The sequence below is a fragment of the Macrobrachium nipponense genome, chromosome 1 (assembly GCF_015104395.2).
Source record: "Macrobrachium nipponense isolate FS-2020 chromosome 1, ASM1510439v2, whole genome shotgun sequence".
Lineage (NCBI taxonomy): Eukaryota > Metazoa > Arthropoda > Malacostraca > Decapoda > Palaemonidae > Macrobrachium > Macrobrachium nipponense.
Window position 1 is genome coordinate 121,693,366 of NC_087200.1, and position 15,778 is coordinate 121,709,143.

The window sequence follows — 15,778 nt, forward strand, 5'->3', positions numbered from 1 at the left end:
CGACTTTAGATATTAATTGTAGTAACCTATGGTAGGTGGTAGACGACCTGTTGGTCGAGGTAAGTAGGGTGGACACCCAAGGGTCACCCTTGGGTGTGGACTGTTTCTTCTACTCCTGCAACCTCTCCATCCTTCCAAGGATTTACATGTGATGAATTATATTAACTCCTCCTGACGCTCGGTTAGACCTAAGGTCAAGGGTCAAGCAGTGAAATCCTTGTCTAAGACGTCGTCGTCGTCTAAGAAGTCGACTTCGGCGTCATCCTCCTCACGTAAGTCTCCGGCTGCGAATCCCGGAGCAGACAAGTCTAAAGCTTCTAGCTCCGGCTCTAAGTCCTCGAGGAGTAAATCCTCCAGAGAGAGATCTCGCACCCCGGCAGAGTCACCAGTTCCGCTACCCTTGGTTCCGATTCAGAGCCACCCATCCACCTCCGCAGCAGCTCCGGCCTTGGACTCCAATGCTGGCCTGTTGCAACAGGTGGGCGACCTGGTTGGGTCCCTAAAGAGTAGCATGGAGCAAATGATCTCTCGTCTGTCGGATAGGATTACTTCCCAAGACTCCATTATAGCCGGACTAAGAGAAGCCCCCCTAGCCTCTCCTCCACTTTCCAATACGAGCGGAACTCAGCTTCCTCCGTATGACTCGCTACCTCCGTTCTCGATGAACAATCCATGGAGAGTAGCGTCATACTCCCCCTTCCAAGATGGTCTCATTTCCATACCGGAATTCGGAACTCGAAGGATAGAGGACTTCGAGTTCTTCCCGGAAGACCTCCAGCCTCCGTTCATAGGCTACACAAGGCTACAGCTTCAGCCATGGTTCGGGATGATAGGGTACCTAAGGAGACAGTCCTCTATTCAGAGACCAGGCTCAGAGAGAATGGCTCAGATGTTTAGAGGGGGACATGGATTGTTCCAATACCAGGATACAACCTTTCAAGAGTCCCTTTACCATTTTCACAATGGATGAGAGTACCCCGCTCCCGTTCCTGACAAAGATCACGAGGTCTACCATCCCAGCGGCCCAGAAGGGGGAACCCATGCCTCAATTAAAGGAAGCAGATCCCACATCTCCGTTGCTCCCTTCTTCAGCCCGAGAAATTGTGGGGAGGGACTTGCCAAACACCTTCTCAGCTGGCAAACTCAAACCGGACTGTGCTATGGAGCAGTTTGGTGAAGCTACCCAGCTCCAGCGAATTGTGTAGGACTTGCCAAAACCACCTTCTCAGCTAAAAGGCAAACTCAAACCCGACCTGTGGCTATGGAGCCCGTTTGGTGAAAGCTACCCAGGCTCCCAGATTAGCCTTATTCAGGCTGAATTTGACGCAAAATCGCGACTAGCCAGATCAATTAACTCTATGGCTATGTCCGAGGTAGCAACCATAGCTTATGGCTCAGAGCCGCTTTTTAAGCTTATGACCAAAGCACTGACTCAAACGGTACAGTCGGATATGTTTGAGTTTGCCACTGCTAGAATGAATTGTAGGAAGCATGTCCTACAAGAGGCAACCATTCGACATGAGCCGAATAGGTTGCTCTCGTCTAACATCTGGGGGAGCAGATCTCTTCCCAGAAGCTATGGTGAAGGAAAGTCCCCCCCCAGTCCCCAGAGGGCTACGAGGCTGAACCAAAGCCTTAAGGACCGTTGGGGCCTTACAGCTAAGAGGAGACAAGACCTAACTCCTTAAGGTAAGGGACAGAAGAAACCTAGGCGTTTCCACCCTTACCAGAAAAGCAGCCACGCTTTCCTCAGCAAGTTCCAGCGGTGCCCTTAGTGCAAACAGCCCAACCTTCCACCTCTAAGGCTCATCACAGCCATTTTATGTGATATCCCCTCAGCCTCAGCCCCTCCACCTCTTACGCCATCTCTCCAGCTTACAAATCAAGCCTTCGAGAGTCAAGCTTCACAGAAGTATGACCACTCGGGTAAGGGAGGCAGAGGTAAGCGTTCCTTTCGTGGGAGAGGATCGGGAGGCCCCTTTAACAGGGGAAAGCACTTCAGAGGAGGCCGAGGTGGTTACCAAAACCAATGAAGAACTTCAGGTAAGGCGGGAAGGCTGTTTTCAACAACTTTCGCCATCGGTGGAACTTCAGCGAATGGGCTCAGAGCATAGTGTCAAAAGGCCTAGGTTGGAGCTGGTTGACGAACCCACCTCCATCCAGACCTTTCCGTCAACTTCCTTCCAAAGAATTGACAGAGTACGCAGAGGACCTCCTTCAGAAAGGAGCTATAGCGAGAGTCAAGAGATTAAAATTTCAAGGTCGCTTGTTCAGCGTGCCAAAGAAAGGCTCACAAAAAAGAAGGGTAATCTTAGACTTGTCCCGCTTAAACTTAGCCATCCGCTGCGACAAGTTCAAGATGCTCACGATCTCGCAGGTGCGGACCTTACTTCCCGTGGGCAGTCACCACCTCTATCGATCTTACAGACGCCTACTATCATATCCCTATTGCAAGACACTTCCGTCCGTATCTGGGTTTCAGGATAGGAGACCAGGCATTCTCCTTCAAGGTAGTTCCCTTCGGACTCAACGTGGCACCCAGGGTGTTCACGAAACTAGCGGAAGCAGTAGTGCAACAACTCAGATCACAAGGGATTATGGTAGTAGCGTATCTCGACGATTGGTTGATCTGGGCTTCAACAGTCGAGGAATGCAACAGAGCCACACTGAAGTGATTCAGTTCTTGGAATATTCTGGGCTTCCAGATTAAAACAGGACCCAAGTCAAGACTCACTCCAGAGTCAGTCTTTCAGTGGCAGGGCATTCAATGGAATCTATCCTCCCATACTCTGTCGATTCCATCAACCAAAAGGAAAGAAATAGCGAAGTCAGTCAAACAATTTCTAAGTCACAAACTGGCGTCAAGGAGAGCTCAGGAGAGGATCCTGGGTTCTCTCCAGTTTGCTTCAGTGACGAACGTCTTAATGAAAGCCAAACTGAAGGACCTAACCAGAATCTGGCGCTCACGAGCAAATGTCAGGTCCAGGGACAAACTATCCTCAGTCCCTCTGATTCTAAAGAATCGTCTTCGGCCGTGGGCGAAAGTCAAGAATTTGTCAGTGTCAGTTCCACTTCAGTTCCCTCCACCAGGAATTACCATCCACACAGACGCGTCCTTAAGCGGCTGGGGAGGGTATTCCCAGGTCCAAAAAGTTCAAGGGACTTGGTCACCTCAGTTCAGTCAGTTCCATATAAACGTACTGGAGGCAATGGCAGTGTTCTTGACTCTAAAAAGATTACGCCCACCAAAGTACTCCCACATAAAGCTAGTTCTGGACAGCGCAGTGGTAGTACATTGTATAAACAGAGGAGGCTCCAAGTCACGTCATCTAAATCATGTGATGGTAGCCATCTTCTCCCTGGCAGACAAGTTCAGTTGGCATCTCTCCTCCACTCACATAGCGGGAGTGAGAAACGTCATAGCAGACGCGTTATCCCGATCAGTACCCCTAGAGTCGGAATGGTCACTGGACAACAGTTCGTTCCAATGGATCCTTCAAAGAGTCCCAGGGCTACAGGTGGATCTCTTCGCATCTCAAGCGAATCACAAACTCCCCTGTTATGTAGCCCCCAACCTGGACCCTCTGGCCTACGCCACGGACGCCCTGGCTCTAGACCTGGAACAACTGGAAGAAGATTTATGTCTTTCCCCCAGTGAATCTTCTTATGAAAGTTTTAAACAAACTCAGGACGTTCAAGGGTCAAGTGGCTCTAGTAGCCCCAGACTGGCCGAAGAGCAATTGGTATCCCCTAATTCTGGAGCTGGGCCTTCGTCCTCTTCGGATACCCAATCCCAGGCTCTCCCAGTCAGTACAAATCGGAAGACTGTGTTCGCTTCCTCAGGGATTCTCAAAACCCTAACTTTATGGATTTCATGAGTTTGCGGCAAAAAGAGATGCGAATATTGACCCTCAGAATATTCTCTTCTTGGAATCCGATAAAAGGGATTCAACTTTGAGACAGTATGATGCTGCTGTCAAAAAGTTAGCAACTCTTCTTGAGAGAATCTGATATCAGAATCATGACAGTTAATTCAGCTATATCCTTCTTCAGATCCTTATTTGAAAAAGGTTTAGCAGCTAGCACGATTACGACAAACAAGTCAGCCTTGAAAAAGATATTTCAATTGGGGTTCAACATAGACTTGACGGATTCCTACTTCTCGTCTATTCCTAAGGCATGTGCTAGACTTAGACCTTCTGTAAGGCCTACGTCAGTTTCATGGTTCTTAAACGATGTTCTAAAGCTGGCTTCAGAAACCGATAATGACACATGCTCGTTTATAATGCTCTTGAGGAAAACCCTGTTTTTATTAAGCTTAGCTTCAGGAGCAAGAATTTCAGAACTGTCGGCTTTATCCAGAGATCCGGATCATATCCAATTCCTTCCCACAGGGGAGGTACTACTTTCTCCGGAACGTAGCTTTTTAGCAAAGAATGAAGATCCTTTGATGAGGTGGGAACCTTGGAAGGTACTACCCCTTCCACAAGATGTATCTCTTTGCCCAGTTACAACCTTACGAGCCTTTCTGTCTAGGACCTCCTCATCCTCATCGGGTCCCCTCTTTAAGAGGGAAAAAGGTGGTACTTTATCCATTAAAGGCATCAGGCAGCAAATCCTGTACTTTATTAAGCAAGCCAATCCTGACTCTTTCCCGAAAGCACATGATGTTAGGGCAGTAGCCACCTCAATTAATTATTTCCAACACATGAATTTCGATGAGTTGAAAAAAGTATACCGGATGGAAATCGCCGACAGTGTTCAAACGCCATTACCTTAATGCCTTGGAAGCTCTGAAATTTTCAGCAGTAGCAGCGGGAAAACATAGTTTCCCCTGACTCTAGTTAATTTGTAGTAGAAGATTCAGTCCTCCCTTTCTACCTGCTTCACCCAACAGTTCGTCTATTCCTACCGTGTTCATTTACATTCACCTGGTGTCTTAGCTGCTTTTATGATGATGTAGTGAGTGCCCCTTACTTTTTTGCCAGGGACACTCACAGATGATTATGGATTTTGATCTCATGATGTTACCCCTTATTTTTATGCTAGGGGATACATCTCATTTATATTGGTTACGGGTTTTGTATATTAAGTCATATGCATTCCTTATATATTAACATTTGATTACTTTAATTGCTATTATATTTTTGATACATGCCTTTACACAGATACTATTTTGTTACATGTAAGCCAATTTACCTCTGTACATATGTAAATTATCTTATGATAAGAAACATGTTTAGAATTAAGGATAATTTAAGCATATTTCTATTTTGTATCACTGTGTATTTGTATCTTTTTTAGCAATTACATTCCTTTTTATATTTACATTATTTTTTATTTGAGACCTATTTTGACTTATTTTATTACTTCTGTTTACAATCTTGTGCTATTTCTCTGGTACGATTTCGCGCAGCGACACGAGCTGAGCCCAGAAAAGGGATTTTGACGTAAGGAAAAATCTATTTCTGGGCGATTGGCTCGTGTCGCCAGCGAAATCCCACCCTACCCATCCCTTCGCCCAAAAGATTGTCCCTGCTAACTTCAGGAAAAATGGCCACCAGAGGCGCAGCAGTCGGCAGCATGGGATGGAGTAGTAGTAGTACGAGCTGCTCACTCTGTGGGTCGGCTCTCCTCATGGAGGGTTTTTTGTTGTGGGAGATTTCTATTGGTTTTTGGCTCGTGGTAGTGGTCTCACTCGCCTAGTGTTCATACCGACACCCTCTTGGAGGGTGAGCGAGTCAGTTGTACTGACCTTTTTCTTTATTTTATTTATTCTCTGGTATGTGTTAGTACATTTACCCTAGAAATAATAGATTAAAGGATATTTCGCTGGCGACACGAGCCAATCGCCCAGAAATAGATTTTTCCTTACGTCAAAATCCCTTTTATGTTTGCTTAACTATCCCCTCAATCCGAGGCTAAAACCGCAATTGTAGGGGAGAGACACGGTTAGTTATTCCATCCCGCAGGAGAGAGACATGTAACCAACCACTCATGACCGCACCTACATGTTACTGCGTTGGTCTCTAAGGCGCGATAGCAGTCTCCGTTAGCCGTCTGGCCTTACTCTTCCAGAGTTGCCAGCTATTCTATTAAATAAAGGAATCTTATAAAATTATTATCGAACTTCAAGAAGTTCTTATTAATGCATATTTAAGCGAAACAAGACTTCGATAAATCTAGAAGCTAAGTAGGTGTTGTCTTAACAATCCCTTTAAGCGTAGTCCTTCCTAGGAAATTCCTGGAAGGATACTGGTAATTGAGTTGTTCTGCAAAGAAGTAACTACGGTATGTGTGATTTGCCGTATCGTATTCTCATACAGCAGATACTCTACTACCTTCTTTCCCTGCCGAGGCAGATAGAGAAAGGAAAAATTTTTACCGTCTTCGTTCTTTTCGTTAATAGAACGATAGAAAGAGTATATATATCTCCTTGAGGAAGGAAGTTAATCCAGGAACTCTTTAAATCTTCGTGATTTCCTCATAAATCGCCGAAGAGACAGAATTCCTGTTCATCTGTAGGGTTTACGGAAGGAAGTAGATATTTCCTATCTGCCATCATACCCAAACGTCGATGAGATTCTTATAAGAAAAACTCCCAAAGCTCTTGCCTCTTCATAACGAGGGAAGAGCATGAATGAAGGAGAGAGTCCGCATTGAGAGGAACTGCCAAACACAGGAGTCTTCTGAATACTGAAAAAATGGCTTCTCTTAGTATCAGAATCCTTCTGACAAACGCGACGGCCGCCTGTGCGACATCTTGCACCTTTGCCAGGGGAAAGTTGCTCAAGTTAAAAACTCAAAGAGGAGCCTCGCGATGACCTCTCTCTCATAAGAAGATTTGGAATATTCTGGCGCCTGGCTCCTTGCGCCTAGCGCCTGGATAGTTCCGCGCGCCTGGAATGTTCCGCACGCTAGAAAGGAGACTCGCTCCTGGAACGTTCCGCTTGCGTGAGGTCCCGTGCGCCCTGATATTCCGAGCGCCTACTAGACCCCTTTTAGAAAGAGCCTCTTGCCCGGAAACGTTCAATGAAAGGATCGTTCTGATTGCCACTGTACTATAAGGCTCCTTGCTCTAGCCGTCTGTTTTTCTGGCGCAATTTGCGCCAGGCTGGCGCTTCGTCTCTTTGAAGGCGCCTTGCGCCAAGAAAAATTTTCTAGAACGCGGCTCGCGCTCAGTTGCTAGAACGCGGCTCGCGTTTGGTTGTAGGAACGCGGCTCGCGCTAGTCTGTTTTCTGGAACGCGGCTCGCTGCTGGCTGTTGGAACGTGGCTCACGCTAGCTTGCTGGAACGCGGCTTCCTAAGTTCCTGGCTGGCTCTTGCTCAGTGTTCTCTTAGTTTTCAGAGAACGCGCTAGATCATCAAAACATATACATTCTTCGTCTTTTCGGATGTAAGATGAAGAGACGCACTTTTTTAAGGATGCCTTTTCAATGGCTATCCTTGGCAGTCTGGGACGCTCTACAGAACCTGCCGAGGGGACGCCTGACCGTAGGGGATTCTCTGAAACCTCCTTACGGATTTCAACATTCCTTCTCCCCTGGGCTTGGGAGCTTGAAAGAGGTCTAGGCCTGAGAGCGAGACAGAGCCGATCAAACGCACCCTCCACTGCAATGGGGAACACTAGTAATCACTTCTTACCTTTTAATAGCTCGCATTTGAGCCCACAAATCCTTGTCTTCAAATTGCAATTATGAATTTGAAGTTTCTGCGAAGTAAGGTGATGAGGATGCAACACTACTAGTACTGTTAATACTCTAATTGCTCGTTAGTACGAGTTTCCAAAAAACTTTTAAAAGAAACGTATCTAGTTACATGCTTTACTGACTCCCTAAAGTAGGAAGTCAGTATATTTCCTCAATCAATTCTAACACTTATTACATGTATTAATGAATAAATATTAATATTTCACTTTCTTGCAAACTATGTGAGTGTCTACCGAAAATTTCGGTAGTTACACTTTCATATATTCTTCGAAATTTTCGAAGCCAAATTCATTAAAAAGTTAATAAAAGAGTATGCCGAACCAAAGACCCAGTACTTCCCTGCAAAAGACAGCCCAGAAGATCGATGGCGATGAAAAACGAAAATCAAGTCAGGAGGTAGCAACAACATATGTTGACACTACCGCGACAGAGAAAATCTGGTTCTAGAACGGGAATGGTTCCTATTCCTGCCACCCAGCGGCAGGGGGGTAGATCACCTGACCTACCTGCAGCATGTGCCGCGAAATTCGAATTTCTGTCGGACGTCAGAGACATAAGCTAAGTATATATCTGCCGGGGAAGTTGCATGTACAAAACATAATTTTAGACACCAAATGCTCTAAAAACTAAAAAAAATTGTGGAAGTATCAATTTGCAAAATTCACATGGTAGCTGTATTAAATTAAACCAAGATAATTGTAATAAAACATTCTACTTAGTGTATCCAATTATACTGCATGTATATTGTAATCATAATACATACTATTGTATTACAGAATATGAACATTATGATAATGCATCATTTACATACTAGTTCATGTAATGTTTAAATTCTCAAAATCATCAGTGGATCTGGATACTGTCAACATTCTTACTGCCATTAGTTGCCTAACCCCTTACCCCTACTAGACGAACCTAAGATATCTTGGGATCAGTGTTCTAAAAATTTTGGTCTTACCATGAGATATCTTGTAAAAAAAGTTAAATAGTAATACATATAGGAATAATATGAGATGTCTCGTGATCCACAGTGTTGTTTTAAGGCTTATTTGAAATATCTCAATCTACGCCATGCACTTGGCAGTGGTACTTGCTGCTGGAATTCATGAGTTATTGAGAATGACTTTTTTGTTTTTTCGTGTTGACTACGTGTCACCAGTAGCACTTTGATGGTCATCCTGGTCGACTGTTTACTTATGTTTTTGCTTCTTTTCACCTGTTTTTAGGTAAGTTTGGTTGTTTTATTTGTCATCCTAAACTGTTTATATGTTATATTATTGATTTATTACATAGCTGTTGTCTTTTGTTAGCTAATTCCTTGATTATTTTGTGATACTTCAAGTAACCGGTGATCTTGAGAGCTCTTTCTTTTCTTTTATATCTTCTTTTCACCTGTTTTTTGGTAAGTTTGGTTCTTTTATTTGTCATCTTAGACTGTTTATATGTTATATCATTGATTTATTACGCTGATATCGTGTCTTTTGTTAGGCTTGATCGTTTTGCGATACATCAAGCATCATTTTTTTCTTTTATGCCAAGTACATACAATAACTAGCTCTCCAGTGGTGACTTTGAGAATCTCTTTGGTCTATTTCTTCTTTTCTTTTGCTTTTTAGTCAATGCCTATTTTCAAAATTACTAAAACTAAGCATACGAGATATCTCGTGATAGGCCAAAATAGGTATAATTTGTACGAGATAACTCGTTAATGACCATAATAAGGTCTCAAATTGAGTTTCTAAAAATCACTAATTTACATACAATAACCATAATTTTATGATGAAATTAAGAAGTATTGTGTTTAAACAAATTATATTTTCAATTAATTATATAAAATAATGGGAATCGTTTTGACACATTACATGAAAAAAAATAGGTCCTTTAGGGGGTTAATGAGGCATAGTTCCAAAACACATTTTTCTTCAAAATTAAAAAAGTTGGATTTAAAACAGCACCTTTATATAACAGTAAATTTTCAATGAAGTAAACTTTAATTATGAACCACAATATTTTTTTGGAAATAAAATGCGCTAGTATAATTACGGAGTAAGCTTCAGTTACAAAATCAGAAATGATATAGCAAAAATGTACTTCATTTAAACAACAAATACTATAAAACCTAATGATAAAGTCAAAAGAATGTTCATATTTATTCATATTTATTCACTCATTAAATAATCTGAGGTAAAAAGATGAGTAAGGGACTACACTGTTAATCCTTACCCCCAGAATGGGCAAACTTAAAGGTTGGCCAGTTTAACAAAAAACACATCAGTGGAAAGAGGAAGATACGCAAATGCACTACGTGTAAGAAAACAATTCTAAGCATTTTTCTGTCCCTTCAACAGGAAGTTGAAAATGAATATTGAAAACCCTGAGTATGGCCTCTTTTCCAAGAGACACTTAAAAATATGCAAGTTTCTTTCTGATTATTTATTCCAGTTTGTAAAATCATAATTACAGTTCACACAATAAAAGATAAGAACTAAAATCATTGTCAAATTTTGAGTATGTTTAAATGCAGTCCCTGGTTATCGGCTGACTCGGTTATCGGCGATACAGTTTTATGGGGCTTGTCTAGCGCCATAATGGGCCAAGTTCCGGTTATTGACACCATAAGGTGCCAATAATAGAGTTATGGTGCCAAAACATACCTAACAGAGGTGCCATCATGGTGCTTATGGTACCAATAACTGGTTATCGGCACCTTAAGTCCCATTATGGCACCATAAATAGCCAAGTTACGGTTAATGGCAGTTTTCGCTTATCGGCACAACCCCCCGGGAATGGAAAGCCCGCCAAAAACCAGGGACAGCCTTTATTGTAAAATATTTACGAGATTTACTGAGAGGGGGAGATGAAGTACCTTTTTGTGAGATATATATGTTTTTTCTAACGTTTCTTTGCAAAATTATAATTATAGCTGATATACAATCATAAAAGATAAGAATTAAAACCAACAGCAATCCCTAGGTATATTCATGAGCGAATAGATAAAAAAACATCATGGGATTTAGAGGGGCAGTACATTCCTCTTTCAAGTCTCAAGGCACACTACTCCAACTCTGTCCTGTACTGAGCTACTTAAGTCCTTTATGACCCACTGACGTGAGATGAACATCTTTCCTGCTAAATTCCTCCAAAGCATATAGTGCATAATATTAACACATACTGATAAGAGTTAGCCCGGTGTTGGCTAAAAACCTGTTATAGTTCCTCACATGATCATGTTGGTCCAGTGAGGGTTAAACCAGTTGCGATAAAGTTAACTTAGCCTTCTGAGAGTTGAGCTGACATTATGGAAAAAATATGTACAGTCAAAAGCATAAAAACAATTAAACTGAGAAACACAGTTGCTACAATACCTAGTACGGTATATTAAGTCTTTCATTCCCTTGAATTCATATCTGGAATGGTCTTACTGGCAGCATCACTGATGCTGATACTACTACCAAGTTTAAGAGGAGCTTTAACACTCCCTTAGTTTTCATGACGTGTAGCTGCTTTCCTGTGTACTACTACTAAATTTAGTATTGGCTTGTTACTTTTACCCTTTTTAGTTTTCTGTTACAGAAAACGATTGAGATGGATTTTTCTGTCCATCCACACTTTCTCCATCCGCCCTTAGATTAAAAACTACTAAGGCTGGAGGGTTGCAAATTGGTATGTTGATCATCCACCCTCCAATCATCATACATACCAAATTGCAGCCCTTTAGCCCCAGTATTGTTTTTATTTTATTTAAGGTTAAATACATCTGACACAGCTAGGTACAAACTACACAGGCCACCACCAGGCCATGGCTTAAGGTTTCATGGGCCTTGGCTGAGTGTTTCATACAGCATGGTTCTGGATTTGCAACTTCACTTATTTGCAGATTTTTTTGTGGAACATATATCCACATTATTTGCAGAAAATTCATCTGTTCACAGAATTTTTCCAGAGAGAAATATTCAATAATCAATGTATCTTCATATTATTTTCATGAATAAATACATTTTTCATGATAAGAGGTTTTCTTGGTGTCTGAGCTATCAAAATACAGAGTTATAAGCATTTTAAGGGGGGTGTCCAGCATTCACAGATTTTAGCTATCCATGAGGGAGTTGTGGTCCTTACCCCTCTCCCCTCCCCTGCGAATCCCAGGGGTCTACTGTATACAGTGCACAGAAAACTTGATTGTTTCTTCAGTGCAATCTTTCTTTATTTGTCTATTATTTATTTCTGCTTTTCATAAACATGTCTGTGCAATTTATTATGTATCTGACTGCTTTGCAAGTCTTTAATAGTTACGTTTATAATACAAGTGTTTTGGCCTTGCAGATTTGAATTACCAATGAAATTTTCATCAATAATTACAGGTACTCCTCATATAACAACAGTGCTCCGTTCCAGCGACCACATCGTTAAACAAATTTGTCGTTAAACACATTATTCTCTTCATTTCAACTAATAAAATTAATTTTCAGTCATTATACACAGAACTAGTTTCCGACATAGCCTAATACTTGGCAAAGTTCTGACAATGATTTTTATAATTTTATTACTCATATATTTCAACTTCATCATTTTACAACTTCATAATATACAATTTTCTTTAAAATAGTGTACTTTATTTAACATATTTAGCCTACATTCCCAAGTTAGCCAACTAGTAAGTCAATACAATACTAAACTTTCCTCGGAATCTGCACATTATTTAGCAGTGACTTTCAAATTCTAAATTTGTTATTTCATAATTATTGCTATTAGTTTCTTCGTCATTTATGTTTATTGTAAAGAACAGTGAGATGAAAAAAATAATTAATGAATTTCAGCGATCACAGGGCATTTGAATGTCGCCGTCAAAACGTAAACAAAGCATAATACCCTCTATTGAGGAAAGTGAACACTAAACTCTTCACTAATGGGATAAGCATTTTCTAGCGTTGATAAAGATTTAAGCTTGCACTTTTTACCTCCAGTATCATCTGATCTCATGGGTGACATATTGAATAAGTGTGAAAATACACAGTTGTATTAAAAAAAAAAAACTGTATAAGTCTTTCAAGCATACTAAGAGTAAGAAATTCGTGCATGCCAAATGTCTCATTGTTTTGATTGAAAGGATTGACTTGGTAGAGACTTCTAAAGTGGAATATTTAAAAAAATATATTTATTTTCAAGTTAATATAAAAAAGATATTTGACTTCACACATTTTTTTTCATTACTAAGAATTCACACATTTTCTTTTCATTACTAAGAATTATTCTCACAAAAACAAAGGCAATATGGCATAATTTCTGCTGTCTTGAAGTTGTAAACAATATGTGGTGCCACCCATTAGGCCACGCAACAAACTAATGGCGGCTGAACCACAGGAGTTCCCAGACCATAGAATGCCGGCTTTAAGAGGCTCAACTGCATAGCTTTTCTTTACAAATTATATCAAAGCCTTATTCATTGTTTTAGCCATAGATTTTAAGGTTTTCAAAAACCTAGGCTAGGCTAGATTATTGGCACTGAATAGCCTTTCTCTTGGCCACCATTGGTAATGCTTTTATTTTCATTTTTTTTTCTTCATGTTGTCGTAACTCAGAGATGTTGTAAAACGAGTATGTTGTTAAATGAGGAGTACCTGTGTAACAAATATTTTTAAGCTTTGGGGCCTTTTACTCCAATTCACAGAGAACTTACGTATGGTAGAAATGTTAAGAGCACCAAAACATTTTAAAGAGGCCAAAAATGGATAAATTACACATACACAATAGCCTATTTTACAATAAAAATACAGTACAGGCAATCCCCGTGGGGTGCTGACAAGCAAAAACCGCCATTAACTGAAACTCAGCAATTTATGGCACTTATGGCGGCCGCCAAGTTTTGGTTAATGGCACTGATAACCAAAACTTGGCCCATTATGGTGCCATAAATAGCCAATTTTGTGGTGCTAGACAAGCACCATAAAACCAGATTACCATTTAGCAACCAGGGACTGCCTGTACTGTAAACACCAATGAACTGTAAGTTAAACCTAAAACACATAAAACAGTCACATACAGACACTCCCAAATAGAATACAGAGTCCACCTCGCTGTGGTAGAATGTCAGGCCTTTGGAGGAGAGGAACACTTCTGTTTCCTTGGTACCATACATAATTGTGAAGCTGTTATTAAGAGGTCAGTAAGAAAAATGGAAATAAAATCCTTGATGAAGTAAAAGATAATCCCAACAGTGGACAAGCTTAAAAATGTAACATACATGGATGGCCTGGAATCTCTACACAACAACCGAGACATATGCACTTTCAAAGAAAATGCGTGATAATACTAAGGTTCATGGATGGATCCAATTTCAAATGAGAGTTGCTAGAGATCTCCAGAGAATGGAAAAAACTTGATATTTAGAAGATTCAGATGATTTGGGCATATAATGACTAAGTGAATAAGTGACAGCACAAAGAATAGGAACCACCTGGACAAATACAGTAAGAATATGAAGAGGGCCACATAGAAAGAGAACAAATAAAGACCTGGAGCAGATGGGAATTTAGGAAGAATGAGTGTGAGACAAAAGAGGATGGGAAGAATTCATGTCAAAAACTTAAATGATTACATTAATGATGAATATCATACTCTGAAGTCATGTCACATTACATGCATTGTTCAATCAAAGAAATAACTAGTGCAAATATATTACTATATCATAATACTATTACATATCAACATTATAAATGTTGATATGTAATACTATTACATATCAACATTATAAATGAGTATTACATATCAACATTATAAATGTTAAACAACATACTGTACCTGTCTATTTTCAAGTCTAGACTGTTGGTTGTTACTGTCTACTGTATCAGGAGGTACTCTTGACAGCAATGAGGGTAAGAGGGGATCAGCCACTGAATTCCGAAGATCAAATTCGGAACTTGCCCAGCTTCCTCTCGGAGTATCTGACAAATGTGAATGGCGGCTACTACTTAAGTTATGCTGTAAAAAAAGGAGAAGACATATGTCTAAAAATTACATGTTTTCAGTACACTAATAAATATATAACTAAATGAAAAAATACATTAATCATGATAATCTGCATTTTCAATAAATACCGAAACCTGAAACCTTTATATGTATAGGAATACCTTCCTTGAATACAACCCAAGAGCCATTTCTGCTCCCCACTCAAAAAAGACACATCCCAAATGCAACTCCTGAAGGTGCACCTACAGGAGGACAAACCTCCACAGGTCCACAGGCGACCCAACAGAAGAAAGATGCCTCAAAGAAAGACACAATGAAGGAGAAGAAACAAAAGTAGAAGCACCAGCAGGAAGACAAGCCCCTACAGAAGAAAGACGCCCAAGACAAAGGACCATAAAAAGAGAAGCTATCACCGTCAGGAGACAACAGCCCCAGTGCCAGTGTCGCCTTATCAGAGCTTCTCTGGCCTCTCAGGTGAATCAGCCAATCAGAGGCCAGCATTCTGAATACTAAACAGACCCTATTTTTCATTGACTTATGTGATTATATATTGTATAATTGTTATGGGTATAGATAAGTGTGATTATATATTGTATAATTGTTATGGGTATTTTATGCATTGTTGAAATATGGTGGGTGTCCTATATATAGACAACATGTGGTAGATTCTAGAAGGTGTCTGTTGATGTATTTAAGTTGTGTTGTGACGTCATAGACAAGATGGCGGCGGCGTCGGCAGGATGTAAACAATAACACGGGGCAGTAGAAAGCACGTGTTGGTGGTGTGTGGTTGGTAGGGGAGAGCTCTCTGTCTGGTAGGAGTTGTTTTTTGGGTCGTAAGTCTTGTGGTGCTGGTGTTTTAAGGTGATTTCTGGAGTGTACTGGAGTTGGAGAAAGCGTACAGGTGGGTAGATTATTCATTTTTATAGAGAAAGAAAGGAGTTAGGCTAGGCCAAAATTCAAACTGGTAGCAGAGCGTGGTTGATCAAAGATGCCTGGATCCGACAGTGAACAAAGGGAGACTACTAGATGGAGAAGGGAATGTCCTAGGTTTAGCGGGATACAAGAAGAATACAAAGAATGGAAAGGTCAAGCCGAAGAT

General features: G+C 40.9%; 1 protein-coding gene across 1 annotated transcript in view; it reads right to left on the reverse strand.

Moving 5' to 3' along the window:
• Positions 1-14,641, reverse strand: part of LOC135219591 (dedicator of cytokinesis protein 7-like) — a 492,066-nt gene extending 477,425 nt beyond the window's left edge. The window contains 1 exon segment of the mRNA XM_064256479.1: positions 14,509-14,641. The gene's annotated coding sequence lies outside the window, so the exon portion shown is untranslated.
• Positions 14,642-15,778: the final 1,137 nt, after the last annotated feature.